Source organism: Girardinichthys multiradiatus, chromosome 4 (genome assembly GCF_021462225.1).
Source record: "Girardinichthys multiradiatus isolate DD_20200921_A chromosome 4, DD_fGirMul_XY1, whole genome shotgun sequence".
Taxonomy (NCBI): Eukaryota; Metazoa; Chordata; class Actinopteri; order Cyprinodontiformes; family Goodeidae; genus Girardinichthys; species Girardinichthys multiradiatus.
The window spans coordinates 16,161,264-16,188,451 of record NC_061797.1 but is presented as its reverse complement, the minus strand read 5'-3'; the positions used below and the strand labels follow the sequence as shown (position 1 = coordinate 16,188,451).

The 27,188-nt window shown below is 38.9% G+C and overlaps 1 long non-coding RNA gene across 1 annotated transcript in view; it reads right to left on the bottom strand.

The window, feature by feature from the left end:
• The window catches only part of LOC124866862, a 38,810-nt gene extending 11,912 nt beyond the window's left edge, over positions 1-26,898 (bottom strand). The window contains exon 1 of the long non-coding RNA XR_007037935.1: positions 26,841-26,898. This is a non-coding gene — a long non-coding RNA (uncharacterized LOC124866862). The remainder of the gene's footprint in view (positions 1-26,840) is intronic.
• Positions 26,899-27,188: the final 290 nt, after the last annotated feature.

Sequence of the window (27,188 nt, the reverse complement as noted above, 5' to 3'; positions counted from 1 at the left end):
ACAGCTGACAGTCCTACTGAATAGACTGTTAGAATTCGTATTATGGCAAGAAAAAAGCAGCTAAGTAAAGAAAAACGAGTGGCCATCATTACTTTAAGAAATGAAGGTCAGTCAGTCCAAACAATTGGGAAAACTTTGAAAGTGTCCCCAAGTGCAGTCGCAAAAACCATCAAGCGCTACAAAGAAACTGGCTCACATGAGGACCGCCCCAGGAAAGGAAGACCAAGAGTCACCTCTGCTGCAGACGATAAGTTCATCCGAGTCACCAGCCTCAGAAATCGCAGGTTAACAGCAGCTCAGATTAGAAAACAGGCCAATGCCACACAGAGTTCTAGCAGCAGACACATCTCTAGAACAACTGTTAAGAGGAGACTGTGTGAATCAGGCCTTCATGGTAAAATAGCTGCTAGGAAACCACTGCTGAGGACAGGCAACAAGCAGAAGAGACTTGTTTGGGCTAAAGAACACAAGGAATGGACATTAGACCAGTGGAAATCTGTGCTTTGGTCTGAGGAGTCCAAGTTTGAGATCTTTGGTTCCAACCACCGTGTCTTTGTGCGGCGCAGAAGAGGTGAACGGATGGACTCTACATGCCTGGTTCCCACCGTGAAGCATGGAGGAGGAGGTGTGATGGTGTGGGGGTGCTTTGCTGGTGACACTGTTGGGGATTTATTCAAAATTGAAGGCATACTGAACCAGCATGGCTACCACAGCATCTTGCAGCGGCATGCTATTTCATCCGGTTTGCGTTTAGTTGGACCATCATTTATTTTTCAACAGGACAATGACCCCAAACACACCTCCAGGCTGTGTAAGGGCTATTTGACCAAGAAGGAGAGTGATGGGGTGCTGCGCCAGATGACCTGGCCTCCACAGTCACCGGACCTGAATCCAATCGAGATGGTTTGGGGTGAGCTGGTCTGCAGAATGAAGGCAAAAGGGCCAACAAGTGCTACGCATCTCTAGGAACTCCTTCAAGACTGTTGGAAAACCATTTCAGGTGGCTACCTCTTGAAGCTCATCAACAGAATGCCAAGAGTGTGTGGAGCAGTAATCAAAGCAAAAGGTGGCTACTTTGAAGAACCTAGAATATAAGACATATTTTCAGTTGTTTCACGCTTTTCTGTTCAGTATATAATTCCTCATGTGTTAATTCATAGTTTTGATGCCTTCAGTGTGAAGCTACAATATTCATATTCATGAAAATAAAGAAAACTCTTTGAATGAGAAGGTGTGTCCAAACTTTTGGTCTGTACTGTATATAAAGTGCCTTGCGAAAGGTCTAGGCCCCCTTGAACTTGTCAACCTCTTGCCACATTTCAGGTTTCAAACATGAAGATATAAAATTCTAATTTTTTGTGAAGAATAAACAACAAGTGGGACACAATTGTAAAATGGAATGAAATTTATTGGATGTGTCAAACTTTAACAAATAAAAAACTGAAAAGTGGGCCGTGCAATATTATTTGGCCCCTTGCATTAATACTTTGTAGCGCCACCCTTTGCTGCAATTACAGCTATAAGTCGCTTGGGGTATGTCTCTATCAGTTTTGCACATCGAGAGACTGAAATTCTTGCCCATTCTTCCTTGTAAAACAGCTCGAGCTCAGTGAGGTTGGATGGAGAGCGTTCGTGAACAGCAGTCATCAGCTCTTTCCACAGATTCTCGATTGGATTCAGGTCTGGACTTTGACTTGGCCATTCCAACACCTGGATACGTTTATTTTTGAACCATTCCATTGTAGATTTTGCTTTATGTTTTGGATCATTGTCTTGTTGGAAGATAAATCTCCCTCCCAGTCTCAGGTCTCTTGCAGACTCCAACAGGTTTTCTTCCAGAATGGTCCTGTATTTGGCCCCATCCATCTTCCCATCAATTTTGACCATCTTCCCTGTCCCTGCTGACGAAAATCATGCCCAAACCATGATGCTGCCACCACCATGTTTGACAGTGGGGATGGTGTGTTCAGGGTGATGAGCTGTGTTGCTTTTACGCCAAACATATCGTTTTGCGTTGTGGCCAAACAGTTGGATTTTGGTTTCATCTGACCAGAACACCTTCTTCCACATGTTTGGTGTGTCTCCCAGGTGGCTTGTGGCAAACTTTAAACGAGACTTTTTATGGATATCTTTGAGAAATGGCTTTCTTCTTGCCGATCTTCCATAAAGGCCAGATTTGTACAGTGTACGACTGATTGTTGTCCTATGGACAGACTCTCCCACCTCAGCTGTAGATCTCTGCAGTTCATCCAGAGTGATCATGGGCCTCTTGGCTGCATCTCTGATCAGTCTTCTCCTTGTTCGAGATGAGAGTTTAGAGGGACGGCCGGGTCTTGGTAGATTTGCAGTGGTCTGATACTCCTTCCATTTCAATATGATTGCTTGCACAGTGCTCCTTGGGATGTTTAAAGCTTGGGAAATCTTTTTGTATCCAAATCCAGCTTTAAACTTCTCCACAACAGTATCTCGGACCTGCCTGGTGTGTTCCTTGGTCTTCATGATGCTCTCTGCACTTTGAACAGAACCCTGAGACTATCACAGAGCAGGCGCATTTATACGGAGACTTGATTACACACAGGTGGATTCTATTTATCATCATCAGTCATTTGGGACAACATTGGATCCTTCAGAGATCCTCACTGATCTTTGACAACCCCCAAACACCTCTATTGGATTACATTGGAATTTGGATCAACAGCGCCCCGTAAGACACTTCAAGGGCCATATCTCCCTCATACATCATTGGATCCGCTTGAAATGTAGTATACATGATTATGAGTTAATAATGGACATGTTGACACAGTCAACTGATTACATCATTTTAGCCCCGCCAACAAACAAATGACTCCAGCTTCCATCTGGAAGGTCCGATTTACTCCAAATTTTGAATGCTTCTCGCCAGACCAAAACTCTGCATGATCGAAGATCTAATGATATGTTGCTCACAGTGCCACCTAGTGGCGACGTGTTGAAGTGAAGTGGTGTCATCGTCAGTGGCGTGTAGGAGGCGATGTCAGGCTCCCGCGGTCGGTGCACAGGCCGAGTTGCACTCAGGTGCGAGAGCCTTCAAGGCTGCTTGCAGCTTTAATTATTATTAGTTTGTCAAGGGGTAGTTTACTCTTACAAAAACTCCACAAATGTTGATAATTTACAAATCAAAAACAGATTTAAGTCTTAAGATTAAAAAAGTAATTATAATAAAGTACCTTTTCTCATTTTTCTCAGCAAGCAAAGCTCTTGTACAAAGTTTCCCATTTTGGTTAACCTTTTTACTGATAATTACATAGTGGAATCTGTGGTATGTTTTACTGACTATTAGAGGTTGGATTTAAATATTTATTTGACCTGGTAAAGTTGCTATTTACATATCACATTTATACAATCACCATCATTGCTGTAATATGTAACTTTGTAAATCTTTGTGCACAGGTCATTAGCAAAGCTGCAGCAGAAACCATTTTGTCTCACTGATTGTTGCATGTGTATATCAGAGAAGAGGAGCAGATTGAAAGGTTTGTTACAGATACTGCTACAGGAGGATACGCCAGGCAATCAATACTTGACTAGACAGTCATAATGTGTTTTAAAGCAAATCTAAATAAGCAAATAAATTGCAGCAACAAGCTCAGAAAACCTTGGACAATTATCATTTAAAGCAACTTGGAAAAAACAGTTAAGGTCCCCTGGCGTTGCTTATGCTGATTCTGAGTCAAGGATTTTCTGTAATCAAGTTATTTGAGCTACCTGAAGCACTTTAGCCTTTATGTCTGTATGTGGTGTAATTACACAACATTTTTCATTGTGATTGAAATTCATAAATCATTTTTGTTAATCTTGGAAGCTAAACCCTAGTGGGTACCTGCCAGCCAGACAACCACTTTTGAAATCTATTTTCTTCATTTCTGGAGGAAAGTAAAGGATATTAAAACAAACCACAAACCACATTTTTCTATATATTTGTCTAACACTGTAAGATGGGTGCATTTACCTAGTTCCCAGTTCTATTAAAGTACAAATACAAACAACTGATGACAAAAATGTAGGTTCAACGGTATGAACTACAGCACACAAACTGCATATTTAAAAACACAATGTGAAAGAAAAGTAGGAGTTTAAAACAAAGGCATACATAATTTTAGGCCATGCATACTGCTCTTCAACAAGTGTGTCTTAGGTCCCAAAATTATCACCCAGACAGCCTTTGAAAAATCACCTAGGGATTCACCATGCCTGAGCAAAGTTACACCAATGGCAGCTGCAGAAAATCCAGACTGGGCCAGGAGCACGAGGAAAGCATCCAACCCACTTTGGCTTAGTGTTCATCCCGCAACATGGCCTTCCAATATTTTCAGTGCATGCTAAAACCCTGAGCATCTATTGTTTTTGGCAGGGACTTTCATCTCCTGGCTGGTGTTAATGAAGAACAAGCAAAAAAACAATTACTTGCAAATGTATTCATCTTGTATGGCTCATAATTGCTTATAGTTTTTAAACAAGACTGCAGCCAAAGACAGTTTATTAAGGGCTCCTGCAGGAGAATTAATTTCACTTCCATTATACATGTAATGCTTCAACATTGTTCAAAAAGGGTGAATATAGATGACCCACTTGATTAGACTGAGCCTTTTTAACAGTTGGTGTGCTTTTGAGCCAAGGACAGGCATTGGGTTGACAAATGAAGCCTCCAAGTGAAACAAAGCCAGATTAGCACATTTCTCTCCTCAGAATAAATACTGGACGCTTCCTTTTGTGTAGCGAAAGGATAAAGCCTCCTGTAATCTATTTATAGTATTTGTTTGTGCCGTGGCAGATGGCACAGCACTGCTAAACAGTGACGATCCAGCATGGGATTTTGTAAAGTCAAATTTAAAAGTTATGGATATGCCATTATGAGAATGTTACAAGTGGACACATTTAGAAATGCTTCTACAGGCTTTCAAATATGGTCATGTGGCAATATAACTACAACAGATTAAGAGCAAATCCAGGAGAAACATTGCCTTACTTCCCTGGGCCTTGCATTGAGTTTTACTGATGATTTTAAAGCCAGATTTGAAGGGTGAATAGGAATATATTCGGTAAAATAGTCATAGAGCTGCACAATAAATCAAATCCTAATTGTCATCACAATATCAATTTTGGTAGTATCAGAATCGCAATGGACTGCTTAGTTGGAATTTTTTGGTTAGATATACTTCAAGTACCATGCAATCATGCTCTGCATGCCAGTGGTGCATTAGGCTATTTGGATGTGCTCAAACTGCCCTTTGATGCCTACAACAAATATGTATTTTAGTGGCTGAGATAGTAAAAGTCACAGAAAATGGTGGGACATTTTAAGGATGGAAAACAAAGTCAGGAAAATGTGGGTTGTGATCAATCTCGTCATCAAAATACCGGTCTCCCAGTCTGGAAGGAAGACAGCAGAGACCCTATCACCGTGGTAACGTGCAGTGTGGTTAGCGGACAGAACGGGGCTGTCGTTCATCCACAGCCACGGAGGTTAGCTAGAAGCTAACTGTTTGTTCACAGACCGGCCGACAGAACAGCCGCCACAGCTAAGGAGGTTAGCTGGAAGCTAACCCTTGTTCATTGTGGATACCTTCTTCACACTTCATCATCGCTTGGACAACGTTCCTCACCACAGTTCATGAGGTTAAGTGTTTGGGCAGAAAAACATAGAAGTGATTTAGATTGAAATGATCTAAACGTTTTTCTTTTTTATGAAGTTTGGTTTGTTTGGGTTGAACTCAGCTATCTTGGTGCTAGCAGACTATCTGCAGCACACGTGCTCAGCTTGTGTTCTTCGTATGTTTTTAAAGTTAAATTTGATAAGTAAACACCATTAAGCCCCATTTCTCCAGAAAGATTTGGCTCTTTCCAAAATATTCCCTTAATAATATTTCTTTAAATAATATTTTAATAAATAAAGGCTGCTAATGAGACATCGTTGAGAAATGGTCATCCAGAAGGTTGGTTTTATTCAGCAGATCATTATTTAAAATATTATTTTATTAATATTTTATCTGATCTTGCATTGTGAATGTTTGTCTAAACATTTGCTGATTATTGCCTAAGTTGGTTCCAAGACTAACTTAACTTCATTTCCAGATTCTTCAAGATAATCCTTGGTTCTCAAACATAAACATTGCATGGTAATGTTGCATCACTATTTTGGACATGGTTTTCAATCATCTTTAATCAACTTGTTTATATTGTACATAGCTCATTAGTCTTCCCTATTCTTTAATTCTGCTTGGTAGTTTAGTTGGATTGTTTTAGCATAGTAAAGAGTTTGTTGATTGAAATATGTTTGACTTTGAGTTTACTTATTTTTGTTAAATTGTTGTATTTTAAGAAATTGTGTGAATTCATTCCATGTGTGCAGAGTCTTTGCTGTTCAATAATGTCAGAGCTTGGCTCACCCTTTTGATTTTGTCCTAATACCATCGCCTTACTGGGCTGGTATTCAAAGGACAACCCTTAACAGACCCGAAATATTATTTGATCAAATATTTAAAAAATACTCTCAGATTCATAATCCCAACGATATACAACATGTTGACATGATTGTAGCATTGTATAAAACTCAAGGTTTTACATTTAAAGAGAAATATTTAAAAACTCACAACAACAAAAAATGCTTTCTGGTGCTTTAAGAATTTTGACAAGCTTGATTGTATACAGCAGCCAGTGATTTGAAATTATTTGCTTTAACCTAAAGGAAAAATCAGCAATTTAAAGCTACATTCATATGTATTTAGATGCTTTTCTACCACTTATTCCATAGTGGGTCACGGGGTGGGGTACAACCTGGACAGGTTGCCAGTCCATCGCAGGGCAACACACTCATTCATACACCTAAGGGAAATTTAGACTGACCAATAAACCTAACAGGCATGTCTTTGGACTGTGGGAGGAAGCCAGAGTCCCTGGTGAGAACCCACGCATGCACAGGGAGAACATGCAAACTCCATGCAGAAAGACCCATGGCCAGGATTTGAACCCAGGACCTTCTTGCTACAAGGTAACAGTGCTACCAACTGCACCACCATGCAGCAACCCTAATACCACTGAGTACTATTTATACATGCATTCAACACTGTGTGTGAATTCCATTTTGATATGTGATCATAAAAACTCAGTCATGCAAAATGTCACTCAGTATTGCAAACAGCATTCAGAAAGTTATTTTCAGATATGTATTTTAAGGAACAAACATTGTGATCTTTAAAAATCAAGAAAAACACATTTTTTATTTTGACCCTGAGAAGAAACTGAGACTATACCCAACTCCTGTTGAGGGCCATAATGCAGGGATGAAGTATCTGTTGTGGCAGTTTAAAGAAAAACTTCAGATTTTTCTCATATGTTAACCCAACTCTGGCCTAGTAACAGTACCTGGTCAATAAGATGCTAATTGGATTAAGCAGACTAATGTATACACTTCTTATAGTTGATGCATCAGTTTTCTCTATAAACTTGCCTTTAGCCACAGAAATAACCTATACTTTATCCTGTATCAATTAATTAGTGCAACAACGGTTTAAGTCTTTCTGGACTGAAGCCAGTGCTTTTAGAAGCAGAAAGTTTGTTCTGAACTGAAAACACAGAAATACTTTTATCTTAGTGTTAAATGACAGTGCTCTATACCCTAACTCTCCATTCCAATATTACCCCATTTGATTGGTCTCAGACAACTGTGAGCATGACATATTGAGAGGTTGAGCAATGACCGTGCTTAGGGAAACAGATGATGTGAAGCTAATACACTTGGCTAATGTATTATTTAGTAAGTGGCCTTGCTAATTGAGTTTTAATGTCAGTGGCTGCTCCAAGATATGCATTTGAGGGAGTGCGGGGTAAAACTTGGATCTTGATAGATTACAGCTGGGCACTTGTGGCAGCTCTAAAGGTTATGGTCAACGCTAAAGCAACCACCACCACCACCTCGACTGTTTTAGAGGAAACCTAACCAAGATCGTTTTAATTTTAAAATTCACACACTACTGAAAAAGCTCCCCAGGGGATGAAATCAAACGTGACATGGAAAAATATTTTCCGCATAACATGTTGGGAGCAATAATAGGACACTTTACAAAAGGTGAACATAAGCTCAAGATACAGGTATGGTGAAGTTAAAAGAAGATGATGTATTAAGATAACATGTTAGAGTGATTTGTGGGAGTTTAAAATACAATGTTTATTATGAAAATACTAATGTGTCTCCATAACTACATTATAGAATAATATTAAAAAAACAACAGTCATAATGGCTCTGCAGAGCAAGAAAAAAACTGAAGGCTCAACTAAAATGTATCCAAGATGAAAACAGCTCAAGGTTGGTAAGTTGGAACCTGAATAAAAATGGAGAAATTTGTATTTTAAACAGCAACACATTATCTACTGCAGCTTTGTGAAAGTCATTAGTTACACCCTTCCTTGCAATTAGCTTGCAACTTCAACCCACACATTGCATTTGATAGGAAGACACAGAGAAAGACTCTAGTCTTTATGAGAATCACTCACCCACAGCATGAGATAAAACACAGCAATAACTTATTTCAAAAATCCCAACCGGCTAATTAACATTGTGAATTCAACCAGAAAGTCAGTATTCCTTTGATGAGTTTAATTGCACTGATGTGTGAGCTCCAATTTAGCAACTCAAATAGAGAGCTGCTTTGGCTACAATAAATGACTGTTTTCTCATCTTAAAGACGGAAAGACGTTTTTTTTCTGAGCTTAATCAGGTTTAGCTTTACCTGAGCTCATTTGGTGATCTGTCTTAAATGAGTTTTCTTCACAAGATTAATTATGAAACCCTGAATTAAATTTGCCTCAGTGCTGATTGCTTATTTAGAAAACGTCTGCAGCTTTGCAGAGGTAATGTGATTTATGAAATGGACCGAATACCAGCGAAAACTTTTTTTGTGTTTAGGTTTCAAGATAACTTTAAAGAGTCAATAAAAACCAACGCTGTAACCCCCAGTTTTGCAAAAATAGCTGAATTTCTAAAAGTGTACTTTCAATACTCTTAAAAAGGGTTTCAATTAAATATCTGTTTCATATTCTTGTGTATTATAACAAGGTGCAGTCTTTTTTAAAACCATATCTAAAGTAGTAGTTACTGAGCTATGGTTTCACAAGCCTGTAGAGTGCATAAAAGATTATTGTTGGAGCTAAAATTTACAATGAAAAGATTAGGGGTCTATCTATAAAATCTTTATCCAAAGTAAAACTGTTGTATTATGTGGATCTGTTGCATTTGATGAAATACATTTTTTAAGTCAGTCAGTCATTTTCTACCGCTTATTCCATAGTGGGTCGCAGGGGAGCTGGTGCCTATCTCCAGCAGTCTATGGGCAAGAGGCAGGGTACACCCTGGACAGGTTGCCAGTCCATTGCAGGGCAACACACAAACAACCACACACTCATTCATACACCTAAGGGCAATTTAGAGAGACCAATTAACCTAACAGGCATGTCTTTGGACTGTGGGAGGAAGCCAGAGTACCTGGTGAGAACCCACACATGCACAGGGAGAACATGCAAACTCCATGCAGAAAGACCCCCTGTCGGGAATCGAACCCAGGACCTTCTTGCAGCAAGGCAACAGTGCTACCAACTGCGCCACATTTTTTAAGTATCGTCACTAATATCCCATGGCTCAGCAACGACCCATCTTCAATGCCCTTATTGAGGGCAGGAGGTTGTTGGCCAAGATCTCTACATACACCGCCCCATCCATCCTCCCCTAAATACAGTGTAGTGGTCCTGTCCCCTTTGCAGAAAAGCATCCTCAAAGAATGTTTCCACCTCCATGCTTCACGGTAGGAATGGTGTTCTTGGGGTTGGACTCATTCTTCTTCCTCCTCCAAACACGGCGAGTGGAGGTTAGACCAAAAAGCTCTATTTTTGTCTCATCAGACTACATGACCTTCTCTCATTCCTCCTCTGGATCATCCAGATGGTCAGTTCAGATGGACCTGAACATGGCTGACTTGACCAGGGGGACCTTGCCAGCTCTTGAGGTCATTGACTAGGTCCTGCCATGTAGTTCTGGGCTGATCTCTCAACTTCCTCCTGATCATTGATGCCCCATGAGGTGACATCTTGCATGGAGCCCGAGACTGAGAAAGACTGTCCGTCATCTTGAACTTCTTCCATTTTCTTATAATTTGCACCAACAGTTGGTGTCTTCTCACCAAGCTGCTTGGCTATTTTCCTGTAGCCCATCCCAACCTTGTGCAGGTCTATTATTTTATCCCTGATGTCCTCACACAACTCTCTGGTCTTGGCCGTTGTGGAGAGGTTGGACTTTGTTTGATTAAGTGTGTGGACAGCTGTCTTTTATACAGATAACGAGTTCAAACAGGTACAGTTAATACAGGTAATGAGTGGAAAACAGGAAGGCTTATTAAAGAAGAACTAACCGGCCTGTGAGAGCTGGGATTCTTATTGGTTGTTAGGTGATCAAATACGTATGTAATAAAATGCTACTTAATTACTTAAAAATCATACAATGCGATTTTCTGGATTTTTGTTATAGATTCTGTCACTCACAGATGAAGAGTACCTATGATAAAAATGAAAGACTTCTACATGCTTTGCAAGTGGGAAAAACTGCAAAATCAGCAGTATATCAAAAACTTGTTCTCCCCAACTGTTTCTTGTCCTGCAACCACAAGTGTTTACATAAATGAAATCAGCACTACTGAAGGTGGGATAGGGTTTAAAGTAACAGCCTTGACGTGTGGCACTATATTTAAAATTGCTGTCAAATCTCATTCTTATATAATTCTTACCAGAACAATACAGATGCTGAAATCCCCTTGTGATCTGTCAAGATGCATTCAGTTCTTCAGATACAAGGTAAATTGCTGTCAGCTGTCAACAGTGGCGACAATGCACAGGATCCCACTCCTGGCTAGGTGCACAGGCTGTACAGATCATCACTACATGACACCCCTGAGCCGCTGTGCTGGCTTACTCTTACATACCCTCTGTGACTGCTTCCTTTGGTGGCTCAGAGGTAAGGACCAACGGATCAACTTCAACTCAGTCATTACAAAACGGACACCAAGGCAGAAAGCTTTTTATGGCTTGTCTTAAGAATTTTTTGTATACTGGACCACAGGCTGCAAATAACTACTGTGTCACTCAAAACATGTTTGGAGGGTCACACACTACATTTGTGCCTCTGTGCTATACCCTTCATAGGAATGGACATAGAGTAACTAAGTGTTGCACTGCAAAGTTTAGAGTGATTTTCTTTAAATCATACTGAAAAAACAAGTGAAATAATCCTCCATTCTCATTTCAGCATCTAATTCATCTGGTAGCCTACCACCTACAGTATAAATGTTAGTCAAATCTGTAAATAAAAAGAAAAAAAAGTGACCAGACAAATGAATACCTTGCTTAACAGTTCAGCATAACAAATACAATGTTAGATCAGATTGGTAAAACCTAATTAAAAACATGTTAATCTCAAATTTGACAGAATAGAAGCAGCTCCTTACAAGTTCAGAATTGCTTAAAGTGAATCGTCATCTATTTCTCATCATTATCCCTAAGTCTTCACCCATGAACACCCTGCGATTACCCTCATCATCCTTATGGACACCCTGACATTCATAAGTGAATCTATTGACGATTAGAATTATGGAGAGTGATTGTGCTCATCTCCTCAGTTCAAGCACCTGCTCCTGAAACATGTGGGGTCTGTAAATAGAACAATCAAGATAATTGACCATACAAGCTCCATTAATAAAGCCTGCTCTGCAGTTCAAAGCGGCACTTTGATTAATTCTCTAATGGAGAAGCCTGTGTTCCTCCATTGTTCTTGATTTGCCCTTTTTATTCCATTTGACGGTTATTTCCTGCGAGACGAGTTTTATTTTGGACAGCAATTACAGTGTTTGAATGGACAGAGACTGAAGGGCAAATAGAGTCAGTGTCTAGGTGACAGATAATCAATACTGCTGCAATAACTATTCAAGTGCTAGTTAAACGTTTGGCTTCATAAACACAACAGTATTGATAATTTTCACAATGAACAAAGTTCAGGAACAGGCATTATAAGGCCTAATAAAAAGAGCATAAAACAAAAATGGTTTGTGCAAAAATGTGGGTATCAACAGCAGTACAAAATAATAATAAATAAATAAAAACCTGTAAAGTTGCTGGCTGAAGCTCGTAAGAGAGCCATCATCCACAATGAAATGTGTCCTGTACTGGCTGAAATGCTACTCATAGGGGAAGAAGCCATTCCATTACTCCAAAAGCAAAATAGAAAGCCAGATTACAGTTTGGAGAGGCAGTCTGCTAAAACTACAATTGCACTTGGACATAATGCTAATTATCACATTTGAAGGAAGGAGGAGAAAACTTGCAAGTCTGAGAACACTACCTGTCTGTGAAGTACGGGTATGGCAGCATCATGCTGTGTGGGTGTTTTGCTGCAGGAGCTACTGGTACCTTTACATATTAGATGGCATCATGATAAAAGAACATTATATGGAAATACTGAACCAGCATCTCAAGACATCACCAAAAGTTGTAAGATTGTCAAGAAATGGACAATAATGGCATAGCAACAAATTAGTTACAAAATGGGTTAACAACAACACAGTCAATGTTTTGGAGTGATAATCAAAGGCATGATCTCAGTCCCAAATAAACGTCGGTAAAGTTAAAAGGTGTGCATGAGCTAGATGGCCTACAAACCTGACTCTGTTACACCAGCAATTTCAGCAAGCAATCGTAAGAAGCTTGCTGAAAGGATACTCAAAATGTCTGACTCATGCCATACACGTAGCAAAAGAATCACAGAAAAGGTGACTGATTTCCTTCCTGAGCTTTATTTTGTTATATTTTATGTTGCACTGGTGGTTCAAATCTACACCACATAAAACAGACATAACTGGCCAACTGTGGTAAAAATAAATCTGCATATTTTATTTGATGTTGCTGCTAAGGGCTTTTGAAAAGAATTTAAGTCTTACTGGTACCCCAATGCTATTACACACAAAATGTTCCTCTCATTTAACAAAAAGTGCCTGGTTAAAGGTTGTTCACATATTATGCAGCAGAACATGGAGAGCAGCCAGTTAAAGCATGTGAATTGCAGAGGAAACATTGTGTCTATTTCATTCTCCATGAAATTGCAAGAAATATTAAAAAAGTTATCAAAATAACACTTTTTTTTAAACTGCGCTTTGTTTGGTATATAGCATTCCATCAACTTAAGTATTACTGACTCTTGTTGGGTTTAAGATAATTTTTAAACCATAAACATTAATATTTTCATACCATAACAGAGTGATGATTCCAATAGATATTCACTTCCCAATTTATAAGCCTTGCATGTTATAAAAACTGATTTATTAATCAGGATTTGTAAGGTAAAAATCTTGGCCTCTTTTCCATATTTGATTGATTTGGACCCAGTTATTTGACAAAAGTATAGCGAATAACTTTTCCGTTTGAAACTTAGTTGCCAAGGGGTTGGTGCCCACTTTAGTCTGCAGTGCTGTGCACAAACACATTAACACATGTGAAATTAGAGTTGTTTCAGAGAACTTTGGGCTAAACCAGACAGATTTTTTACATCACAAACTTGAACTGAGTGCCGCTCATTCAAGCATCATTTAACAATGTTCTTTTAGGAGTGAACAGCTGCAGTAAACTCAATGACTTTTCCAACAAACTTACCAAAATCATGCAGAAATAAGCTGCCAATATTTTCGCTCCAGGACTGAATCTAGTTGCCTGCTCTGTCTAAAGAGGGATGCAAATTGTTAAAAACAAGCTGGCAGCGACCAAACTAAAAATGCTATGTAAATAATATGGTAACTGTCTAATGATGTCTTCTACAGACGTGAAAACCTAAGATCATTAATGGAAATGAGAAAAAGCAAATCGACGAGCTAAGATAATTTTATTTTTCATCCAAAGGAGCTGAACGTAGAAAATTATAATTGCTTCTGTGGGAGGACCTAAAGTGTCAAATCCTAAACTTGTTTACCTTATGGACTTAAATAATCACAGGCATATAGTTCATGTTAGCAAGGGCCAATCATTTTAGAAATAAAAACTCACTGGTTCACTAAGACAGCGAACATGAATCAATGGATCTCTTTGTATTAGGCCAAGTAGCCAGAGATGTTCCTCTGCTCCAGTACACAGAATCAAATGGCGGAATTACCTCTTCAGGATGTCATCAAGCTCTTCATGAGTCTGATAATAATCTGTTGATTCAAACAATGTGTGCTGAAGCAGGGAAATATTTAAAACATGCAGGACACCTGCCCTCAAGAACCAGAATCAAACACCAGTGACCTAGACAATCTTAGAGTTCATTGCCACTCCCGCCCTCTTATGAATATGAAGCACGAATATTTAAATAAAGCATGTTTTCAGGATTTTCCACAATTTTACTTCACATAAACTCCAGGTTTTCTTTCCTGTGGTCTGACAAATTCATTCAAGAAAGATGAGTAATCTTCAACTGTTTGCAACCAGCTGCACTGCAAGTTGAGTGGATGCCCTTATTGGATGCTGATGTTGATCAAATTACATAACAAAGAAGACAAAAAAACCACAAGATCCAATTTTAAAACATCACTTGGCAGAAAAAAAAAATCCCTTTCTAATAAAACAAGTGTGCACAGCTGTTTCTGATTTGCTTTAAGTGCCTCTTCATGATGTCTGTACCAGAAGACAAACCAAATAACCTCTGGGTCAACAAAACCATGGTCGGGTTTCCCCATCCTTCATTAAAAAAATAAACATGAGCTGTACTCAGTAACCATAGCAAATCCACCCAAGAATTTCAAATGTCCTGAATTCATTTTCCATTAGGTCTGTGTTGAAAAAAAAAAAAATTGCTAAATCTTTTCAGGGAAGTTCATTATATCTAAAATGAAATAACTTCCCTATGCCCCCTACCTTCAGTGAGCATACATTGACATAGTAACACCACCAATCAGAAGACATTTAGTTGTGCAGGAAGCAGAGACACAAACAGCTTCTCTTTAGACACAGTCCAAGATTTTTGGAATGATCAGCAATGGTCCCCTTCAGCCAGACCAACTAGAATCTGTTTATTTTTCCAAAGCACACTTCAAGTTCTAGCATTTCCTCAATGCAAAAAGGGCAGTGTATGACTGGCTAAAGGGACAAAAAGATAACTAAATATCATTAACAAGCCATCATTTACATCAGTACAAAAACAAACAAACTCAGAAGAACGGACGTGCTAAGTAGTTTTAAGCCTCCCCCCCACAAGAAATACTTCTCATGAGGTTTCAGGCAGCCTGCCAGCCAAATCTAATATGGATTTATATACAAAGAGAGTGCTTAGTTTAACATAATGAATATTTAATCAAGCATGGACCCTGTAAAGCAATTTTGCAGAAATAATTGAAAGCAGACCATGACTGTAGGCTGGGGGAAAAGCAGCAGCTAAACTGTTGACCCAAAGGAGCCCAAAAACCTCATTCTGGATTACTGCTGGCATACACTCTGATAAATGAGGTTAGGAATCTGGCCTGGAATCAGTGGGTGTTAAATCTGGTGATTCTGTCAGGGCAAAAGAACACAAACACGTCTGCCGGAGCACAAAGCATATGCTCATGTTAGACAGCTCTATCCTTCAGCTGTATTTTGACTAATTTATCCTATAGGCAAGGCAAGTTTATTTATATAGCACATTTCAATAGCAAGACAATTCAAAGTGCTGAAAAAGTATACTGCTGGAAAAGTATACTGCAGTGGCATACAGGTAATTAAACAATTAAAGAGGATAAAAAATGAATAATTAAAAAGATGATAAAAAATAGATTAAATAAAATACAGCATTCTGGATGAACTGCGGCTGTCTGGTCGACTTTCAGGCAGCCCTGTGAAGACACTGTTGCAGTAATCAATTCCACTAAAGATAAATACATGAATTAGTTTTTCAAGGTCTTGCTGAGACATTAGTCCTTTAATCCTGGAGATGTTCTTTAGGTGATAGAAGGCCGACCTAGTTACTGTCTTTATGTGCCTCTGAAGGTTCAGGTCTGAGTCCATCACTACACCCAGGTTTCGAGCCTGATTGGTGGTTTCTAGCTGTATTAACTGTTTAAAACAACACTTGCCAGTTTCAAGTTAGTGAGACTAGTTTGAGACTTTGCTCCAATAGAAAACAATATTTGTTCTAACACAACAGACTTTAAAATATTCTTATAAATCAACCTATACAACTTATAAATCAACCTATAAAACTGGAAAAGCAATAAGAAAAGATTCATCTAACGATGCTGCATTCTGATGATTTACACAAGTATAGCATATGCATTACACCCTTTTCCTTGTTATTATAGCTCTGAATGTTCAAACAAAAAACTTTCTCAATGACATTGTGAAGCAGCTATTCCCCGGAAAATACAAGAAACATCTAGAAGACCGCTCCACCCCTATTTACAGAAGGGAGAGGGGACATAAGCGGATTTGAAGAAAACTGTTCACTTATGCAAAATAAAACAGGTTATCTGGTCTATTTGGCGATTCCCCAGCACACTTAATAAATCAGCTTAGGGTACAGCCTAACGGCTTCATTCACCCTACAAATCTCTGCTATTCAATAACATGCACTAGCGAGCACAGATTAATTTAATAACTCTTTAATATTCTCCATGAAAAAGAGCAGGAGACCGACAACTCAGGAGCATATGGGAAGGGTGGCGAAGAGGTCTATCTGTGGAATAAGATATTGCTGCAGCAACAGATTGAATATTACGTAATGATGTCATTTATATTCTATTCGAAGTGTTAGCTCCCTAGACTGGGGACTCAAATAGATCCAGAGATTTGTCTGTGATAGAGAGTAATAATGACAAGAAAACTTTGTGGGTATAATACTTATGAGCAGATTGTGTTGAAGTGCAAAGACTGTCAGTAATACATATATAAAGTATGTTTCAGATTACCTCTATCAAACCTACATAATGTGCAGTGGATCGCAACCTGTATGGATCTTAACATCTTTATATGAAGAAATATATTCTCTTGTGACTCAGTTTGAAATGATTTATTCAGATTTTTTGATTTTCTTTGCTTTAAAAATGACAGTACTACAACTGAATTAGGCTTTCCTAATTAGCACACTTCAAAAAGAAAAAATTATTTTACCAGTTTAAAACCCAAACAATAATTTGATGGACATTTATTACTGCAAAAGTCATACCAGCAGCTGAAACTACTAATTGCAGGTCATTTTTAGTATGTGGTAAACATTTTAGGTAAGCAACAAGTACAAATCACATTTCCACAACAGATTGATGTCTGGAGAGGAACAAACCAAGAATCACAATGAAAAACTGTGTTAACAAATATGTGCACTGTTCGTCTTTAAAGCAAATATAGGAAGGTCAAGTTAATTTTCTAAAGAGTGGTAAAAGTTTCCTTGTTTTTTCAGCTCCTAAACTACATTTTCTACAACAGATATTCAACCTTTATTTCCAAATCAACTATTTTGCAAATGCCATGTGATTTCCTCAGCAGTTAGCAACATCAGTTTAGTATTTCCCTCTTAGCTTTACATTTTTAATTTACATTACTGTAACATACTTGTTTTAAGATTATTCACAGTGTTTTAATGCTCAGCCCTAACACCAAAAAATGGCCAATAAAAATAGCCTTGCACAACAATTGATGTCCATTTTCTTATTGTATGTTAAAGGTGACAGATATCCTGCAATTAGCAAAATGAGACACAGTGAGACAAAACGTCTACACTGGAAACCTGTAACAAACATGAGCTCCAAACTGGCACACAGGAGCAGAAGTGAAGCTTGGAAAGCAGAAACAGAACTTGCAGTCGGTGTTGTGACATTCGTTGGTTTTTTGTTTTTTTTGCATAGTAGTCTGCAGCAAAGGTCTCCCATCTGTTTCCTATTGGAGATGGAGTCCAGTTGAGGGGGTAAGGAGGAAAGTGTCATTTTAAACAATCAGTGGACAACAGCGACACCTTGTGGCAGAACCTCAAAGGTTTAAACAATTGTGAATCAAATTGTGACAAACTGGATCTGTGCAATGGGCAGCTTCTTGTTTAAGTTTAAATTATTTGTGTTTAGTGGATCTTAAACTTTGTACCAGACCCTGAGATCCCAAATATTGAAATAAGTTTGCCTTTTGTCATTTTAGGGGCATTGTAATGGACAGATAACTTTTGTGATACATTTTTGTTGTGACACACCAGAAATGTTTTAAAATTAAGCATAAGCAAATATTCAATTAAATAGAAAAACATCTGTCACTTTACTACTACCCTGCAATTAGGAAGTGTAAAATACAGTCAAATTCAAATGTATGACAATGTTTTTACTATGAACCTAAGCACTATTTAAAATAGAATTGCCTAAAGAAAGCCTTATGAAGTCTAATATTTTATAGTGATCACCACCAAATCAAACGTTTTGGTTTACAGTAGTTTAACAAAAACAAAGTATTGTTGGTTAAATATTTCAGTTAACTGAGGAGAGAACAGTCTCTGTTTTGTTCCTTATTCATTCTCAAAAGAACATGGGAATTGGCTGACAGTGACAGAAGATTTGTTTGCATATCAAGTGACTGTCGTTTGTGCAGGTAGATTAAACACAAAGGTCAATGTTGAACCTGTAAAAGCACTTGACAAAGAATGGCATTACAGTTGTTATTAATGTGTTTGTTTTAACTGGGTACACACACTCTGTTTTGTGTGTGTATTAGAGGTGGTGTGAGAGGCTTTTAGCAAGATCAACAGGCAAAGTAGGTAAACAGGCTTACCAGTGGCCATCACCTGTGGAGGATGTTAAAGCTTTACATAGCACACAGGCCCTGCCTTTAGCTTTTAAACTGTGAAAACAAGACACCATGGGACTTTCACAAGCCTCATAAAGCCTTATCTTACAACAGTCCCCACCATAAAATACACTCTCAGCATAGGCCAGAATGGATTTATTTTGTTTTCCAACAGTAATATACAGTATCTCAAAAAAGTGAGTACACCCCTCACATTTAAAAAAAATATATATTTTGTTACATCTTTTTATGGGACAACACTGAAGATTTCACACTAATTCAACACGCAGCCATTAATGTCTGGACTGCTGGCAACAAAAGTGAGTACACCCCTAAGTGAAAATATCCAAACTGTGCCTAATTAGCCATTTTTCCTCATTTTGCCTGCAGCAGTGCACTGGTTTACATCGAGGCAAACGTGTATGAATGCTTTGATCTCACTGACCGAGTAAATGATTACATCTCCCAAGAAACATTGGATACAAATGAAAGTATGGTCTTTTGTTTATGTATTGGGTGTCTGTACCCCGAATGAAATTGAGACTTGCTTCCTGAACCTGTCAGCTCCTGCAGAAAACAACCTAAGAGAAAGCTTTTTTTCCCACTGCCTGAAGTAGACGGCATGATACATGCGCTAGTCTGAGTAGATGTTTTTCCCAGCTGCTAGACAAAGAGCGGCGACTATTTAACTTACTGTCACTATCAGACGTTATCGTGTTCTTTAAAAAAAATTGTTTAGGGGTTGAGTCTGGACAGAAAAATGTTGTTTGTTTTGATGCTTGAACTATGTCAGACCAAAGCAGTCCTAGACCAGGCCAAAACGAAGGCTGTCTGTGATTCAAACTGATTAGTTTGAGCACTGATAGTCCAGTAATGTGAGCTTGTCCGTTTTATCTGTGTTTTCGCTTCCTCTCCTCTCCCTAACCTGTATAAAATATGTCTGCATTGTCCTTGTAAACATGCTAAATTGTGTCTCTGGAATTTCAGCTGCTAATGCTTAAGCTCTGCTAATGCTAGTTTTGCTGTGGTTACAACACAGGTTGCTCTGTTTGTGCTTTAATCAGCCGTAGCACGCTACCAGTGCTCACACACACATTAATATTTGTAGTAGTGGCACCTAAAAGGTACACGTGGGACTTAAAGGCATTGCTAAATAGCACCTGCGGCTGGATAATAAGCAAGACGGCAAATATGGACATTCTACACAGGAAAGGGCAGAGCTGCCTGTACTTCTTGAGAAGGCTGGAGTAATCAACATGTGCAAAAGACTGCTGCAGATGTTTTACCAGTCTGTGGTAGACCAGCATCCTCTTCTACGCTGTCATTTGCCAGGGTCAAAGCAACAAGAAAAGACAGGCCGGTCCAGCTGTCCCTGCCCAGATCAACCATCCATCTATAAGTTACACCTAACGTTAAACTGGGTTTGATGCCCCTTCCTCCAAATCTGTAAGAGTTAGCTTTAAAAGAAATTACCATCTAGTCCTGTGACAAAAACATATCATGCAACTCTAGTATAATAGCATTTAAAGAAACACACAATAAAAGATAAAGTTACTGTACTTATGTGATAAAGCAAAACCTATATAACTCATGCATTTTATATTTCCCTATACACAAGCCCTAAATTCAATACGCCCTTTCTGGAGCATTGGTCCAGCCCTCCAGTGTTTAGGAGGCCCAGAATACTATTATTCCTTTAACAGATGAATGCCATGAAAATGCCCTAACTTGATCAATTGCCAAGTGGTTTAAGACCAAGTCAGAAGAAGTGCTGTAATGTGTTTGGTGGAACTGTCAGTCTTGATTGGCATATTCCCATTGGTCCATGTTTAACATTCATCTTGTGTCTGGGGGCTTTTTCATCAGTGATTCCTGTTATAATGGCGGACAACAGAAAGTAAAAGATTGGAGCACAGAACACAGAGAGAGAAAAAAAGAAACGTGACAGGATGTTGACAGGATTGTTTTCAAACTATATTATGGAGATGAAGTGGAAACATCAGATTTTGAGTCCAGGTTATGGAGGGATTAAGACTGAAACATTACACATGTCATCTCATCAACCTTGGCAGAGTCTGAGATTGTGCCTGAAGCCAAAACCTGAGAGAAAAAAGGTCACAGAGACAAAAAATAACTTTGGCTGATGCAACGATGTAAGTCGTGGACCTATACAAAACTGATTCACAGCGTGCTTAAAGGGCGGAAAGAAGGCCAAAGACCTGCCGAAACAAGGACGCTAATTTTAAAGCATTGGAGCTAGAATACAGAAACAAATTCCACTCCAAATGTTAGCTCGTAAATAGAGAGCACAAGGGACGACTTGCATGCTTTTACATTTAACTACTCAAATGTCTTCCTGTTGGGGCACACAGTGATTTCTCTTTGGAAATAGCCAAAATGTTTTAGGATGTAAAAAAAAAAAGGACCCATCCATTTTCTATTTTTGAAACTGTTCCATTAAGCCAATTCTTGAGTGTACACAGGATTGTAAGTTAACTGGCTCCAATTCATCAAACACATACATACTGTATATTCCTGATCCAACTTAGAAGATTCAATGGTATGTAAGATTTCCAAGTAGAATCTTAACTCAACGTTGGCCAGGTTTCTCTGTAACGTAAAACTATGATAATTTTATCCTGGAATCTATGAACGTCTTTGCATGCAAGCATTACGTGACCATTAATAAACATATTCTAATTTACAACCTTCCCATTAATCACCATCAAAAGTTAATATGATTTTATTTTGTATTTAACTTGCTTTTTAAAATTGGACAACAAAGTTAAAACTTTCTCAAAATTGGTCACAAAAAAGTAGTGAGTTTTACATTAAGGGAATTTTATATTCATCAAATACCCAAAATTGGAATATTGGAATACAAATATGTTTTTATTTATTCATTTTCTTATTTTTAGACATTTTAATGTTTTGTGTTGTCCTGTGTTTCACACCATTAATTCAATGAGTTATGGTTTGTTTTGCAAGCACTTTATAAAATAAGCCAACTTATACTTTTTATAACAAATAACGGTAAATTGTATATATATGTTTTAAGTTTTTACTTCAAACTAATATAGTCATAGTACTGAGGCATTCACAGCCGTTTACCCATTACCGAAGCTCATCAACATCTGCAGCCAACATGGCCACTGCGTATCTTTTCATATAGAACAATAAGGGTAAATATGGGCTGTTTTATAGAACCTGAATACAATGTTTCTTAACCACCGTTTCCTTTTTTCATTAGTGCTTCTTTATGTTAAACTACAGAAAATCTGGAATAAAATTCATGAAAGCGGATCAATGTGCAAATAACCAGATGCACCTGTGACAAATCTCTACTGGAATCGAAGCTTCCATTGTTATCAAACAAGTGATTAATGACAAAAGGAAACAAGCCTAAACATAGAGCTTTATCTTAAAATGCCCTCCCTGCATAGACCTTGGGTCGCATCTTCAGTTCAAGTATCCCTTCTAAGTTGGTCTTCTCTTCTAGATGTTTCTTGTAGCTCCAGATTTCCTTAAAACAATATTCACTAAAGAATTATAGAATTGCGCCGCCCAAGGTGGCAGCAGGTTGTAGTAGCTCTGATACTTTTGATTCTGATTTATTCTTTCTTGGGAACTCTTCCTCTTGTGGTGGATACAGTTGATTTTTTTAGGACGACTGTCCTCTCCGGTGCCGGATGCTGTGCAGCTTGGAGGATTTTTCCTAATACTTTTCTACTTTTGGACATTTGTTATGAATGCCATGGCAATGGGGTTGTTTCTTACAACCGGGAGCAGCTGATTAATATCTCAAAAGCTCAAATAATACTTCAACTACAACCCCAAATCCCTGATGAGTTGAAAAGGAGACGCCGTGGATGCAGAGCAGGAGCAAAGAGAAGAGAGAGAAGGGGGAAGTTCAAACCATCTCTTCCGTCGATTTTGATGGGCAATGTGAGATCGTTGGGAAACAAGTTGGATGAACTCCAATTCCTACAAAGGACCCAGCCAGAGTACCGGGCATGCAGTATTATGTGTTTTACTGAGACATGGCTGCAGGATCATATCCCAGACTCCAGCGTCTCTCTGCCAGGCTTTTTAACCATACGAGCAGACAGATTTAAAGAGGAGTGGCAAATGTAATGGAGGTGGACTGGCAGTACTTGTGAACAACAGATGGTGTAATCCAGGACATGTAACTGGGAAGTGTCATCTCTGCAGTCCAGATATTGAACTGTTGGCAGTAAGTTTTTGTCCATATTATTTACCCAGAGAGTTCACCAGTGTTATTTTGGCAACAGTTTACGTTCCACCTTCCGCTGTTGCCGACACTGCATGTGATGCCATCAGCTCAGTTGTTGCTAAGCTACAGACACAAAACCCCAATGCTTTTGTGGCAATTTCTGGTGATTTTAACCATGCTTCACTCTCTGCTACACTTCCAACGTTTCAACAGTTTGTCAGCTGCTCTACCAGAGAAAACAAAACATTGGATTTGTTTTATGCAAATGTCAAGGACTCATACATCTCTATAGCAAGACCTCCTCTAGGTAAATCAGATCATGATCTTGTTTTTCTCTGCTCGAAATATAAGCCTCTTGTTCAGAGACAACCTGTAATAAAGAGGACTGTGAGAAAATGGTCACAGGAAGCTGAAGAAGCTCTGCAAGGTTGCTTTGAGGATACAGACTGGGATGCACTGTGCCAGCCACATGGAGAGGACATAACTGAGTGTGTAACCGACTATATCAACTTCTGTGTGGATAACATCATCCCCACCAGAACCGTGAGATGCTTCCCCAATAACAAACCCTGGATCACCAGTGACCTGAAGGACCTGCTTAACAAGAAAAAAAGAGCCTTCAGAGAGGGAGACAGAGAATTATTGAGGAGTTTACAGAAGCAGCTTAAAGTCAAGATAAGAGACAGCAAGGAGGTGTACAAGAAGAAGCTGGAGAGCAAGCTCCAGCAAAACAATATCAGAGATGTGTGGACAGGGATGAAGAAGATCACAGGCTTCAAGCAGAAGGATGATCAGACTGATGGAGGTCTGGACAGAGCCAATGAACTGAACACATTCTTCAATAGGTTCAGTTCAGAAACAAGCTCAGCATCCTCCTCTCCTGCTCACAGCCAAACAGACATCCCACTTTCCTTTGACCCACAGGACCCACAGCTGTCCAGTAACACCTCACATTTTTTATCTTCCACCTCAGTCCTAGACCCTTCTGCTTCTACATGTTTGCCTTCAACCATATCAGAAGATGCTGATGCTTCATTTGTTTCCCCCTTCCACCTGTGTGTCTCAAGAAGTCAGGTGAAGAGACAACTGGAGAGACTGAATAGGAATAAGGCTGCAGGTCCAGATCATGTCAGCCCTAGAGTCCTGAAGGCCTGTGCAGAGCAGCTCTGTGGGATTCTGCAGCACCTCTTCAACCTTAGCCTGGCCCAGAAGAAGGTTCCGGTGTTGTGGAAGACCTCCTGTCTTGTTCCAGTACCAAAGAAAACTCACACATCAGTCCTCAATGAATATAGACCTGTTGCCCTGACATCTCACATCATGAAGGTCCTAGAGAGACTAGAGAGTTGGAGTTGAAGATGCCATCATACACCTGCTTCAACAAACCCACTGTCATCTGGACAAAGCCAGTAGCACTGTGATGATCATGTTCTTTGATTTCTCCAGTGCATTTAATACAATCCAACCTGATTTGCTTTGTCAGAAACTCCAGAAGACTCAGGTGGAGGCCTCAACAATCTCCTGGATCAAAGACTACCTGACAAACAGACCACAGTTTGTGAGACTGAAGGGTTGTGAGTCTAACCAGGTAGTCAGCCGCACAGGAGCACCACAGGGGACTGTACTCTCACCATTCCTTTTCACTCTGTACACCTCAGACTTCCAGTACAAGACAGACTCCTGTCATCTGCAGAAATACTCGGATGATTCTGCAGTCGTGGGGTGGATCAGAGATGGACAAGAAGCTGAGTACAGGAAGGTGGTGGACAGCTTTGTGGCATGGTGTGGAAACAATCATCTCATTTTGAACGTGACTAAAACAAAGGAGATGATTGTAGATTTTAAGAGAAACAGGAATAAGTCAAAAACTATTTCCATCATGGGAGAAAAAGTGGAGGTGGTGCAGGAGTATAAATACCTCGGTGTTCACCTGGACAACAGACTACAGTGGAGATGCAACTGTGAAGCCATCTACAAGAAGGGACAGAGCAGACTGTACTTCTTGAGGAAGCTTAAGTCCTTTGGTGTTTGCAGCAAGATGCTGCATATCTTCTATAAGTCTGTTGTGGAAAGTGTGATCTCTTCTGCCATCATCTGCTGGGGAAGCAGCATCAGAGCCAGGGACTTAAAAAAGCTCAACAAGCTGATAAAAAAGGCTGGTTCTGTTCTGGGGACTCCTCTGGAACCTCTGGAGATCATTGTGGAAAGATGGATTCTTCATAAAATGAAGAACATTATGGAGAACCCTGAGCATCCTCTTCATGAGACTGTCCTACAACAACAGAGTGTCTTCAGTCAGAGGCTTCTTCAGATCTGCTGTAAGACGGAGCGCTACAGGAGATCCTTCCTGCCCACAGCCATCAGCTTCTACAACGGCTCTTTGAGGAAACCATCATAATAAGCTACAACAACATTTAATTTCCCTTTGGGATTAATAAAGTATTTTTGAATTTGAATTGAATTTGAATTTACATTTAAAGAAATATTAATATAAAAATAGAGAACAAAAGACAAACTGTGAAATCTAGCTGGTGCATTACCTTTTGATGTGTCTTTATGATGATGGAATTGTCAATATGTTGCCATTTGTAGCATAGTGTTTCAACATATTCACATTGCAATTACATACAATCATGTCAAGTGAACAATGCAGATGAACAGTTGTCAAATCCATCTTATTATAACTCCTAGTCTTCTGGTTTGAGACTCAAGCTTTTCTCAATTTTCTCATAGAAAAGCTATGAAAAAGCCCAACAGGAACTGGTTCTGCAAATTAGCTGCTGGTTACATAGCTTATGTATAGGGCAATGGATAACATTGAATGTGTGTTGTGTTCCTAATTAGATAAACTGGAATAAATAAAATGTGCTTTGCCCAGATGAATCGTACTCCAGATAAGGAAACCACTTGCAATCACAGCCACTCACTTTCTTAAACACTTCTGTTTTGGCTGTGTTACACAGTTACTTTAATTTGCAGCTAGAAGTGTGCACATTGTGCATGTACACAACTGCAGACATCTAAGCTTATATATGTACCAGTTTGTTAGACACTTGTTTTAGAACAAGGGTGATCAACTCCACTCCTTAAAACCTACCATCAGCCAACATTTAGATGCATCCTTTCTCCAACACACCTGAATCAATGAATGACCTGCTGATGAGGGACTTCAGCCATTTGATTGGAATTGGGCACCCGTTTTGATCGGTCAGGTCTTATTCTCCACAAATATCTAATACTACCCAATTTTTCTAAAAAGCAAGATTATTCTTAAAGATTTAGACATCAAACAATAAATCATATATTAATTGTTTACACATCGCAGTGTTGAAATAGATTTCACACAGTGACTCAAAAGTCATTTTTATTGCGCCAACATTTGTGTACCTTTTGTACATAGTTGTTCATGGTCTTTGAGTATTATTTCCATTAACAATTAAGTTAAGCAGGAATCATATAAATAATATAATGCCGTGGGTATTATCTAAAACAAACGACTGTAACGTTATTAATTTGACACATGGTGGTTTTCTTTCTAATTTGCTCCACTTGAGCAACCCTTTCTTTCACCTTGGAGAGAAATAAAACCAAGACCTTCTTTCCTACTAAACACGTCCTACATGCAGCTAATATTTACTCTTTATTATGATTGCACAATACTTAAAAAAAAAAAAAAACTACTATACGATAAATCAGCAAAGATTTCTTACATGCAATTAATCTTTGACAACTACATTTACTCGGATCTAAAATATACATTTCTTCCCACGTTACCTACCAGAAAAAGTCGTCCGAAGTCAATTTAAATTTAAAGTTGGGTAAATTCTCAATGTTTGTCCCCGTCATTGACGCAGGTGAGGTCGGATTGTTAATTGACAGGTGTTATGGCAAGACGTGTTAATATTTAATCAAACAGCCCACATATTAATTCATATTTAGATAGCAGTAACACAATTAATCCACTTTAAAATATCATTCTTATAAAAATGTGAAATATTAGATATGAACAAGCATATTAGTAGGTATTAGCATAACATTTCATTGGATAGAAAGCCTGGCACCGTATGGCAAAGGATTTTAACGTTTAATCAACAACTGCACCCCTCTAATTCCTATTTTGGAAAGC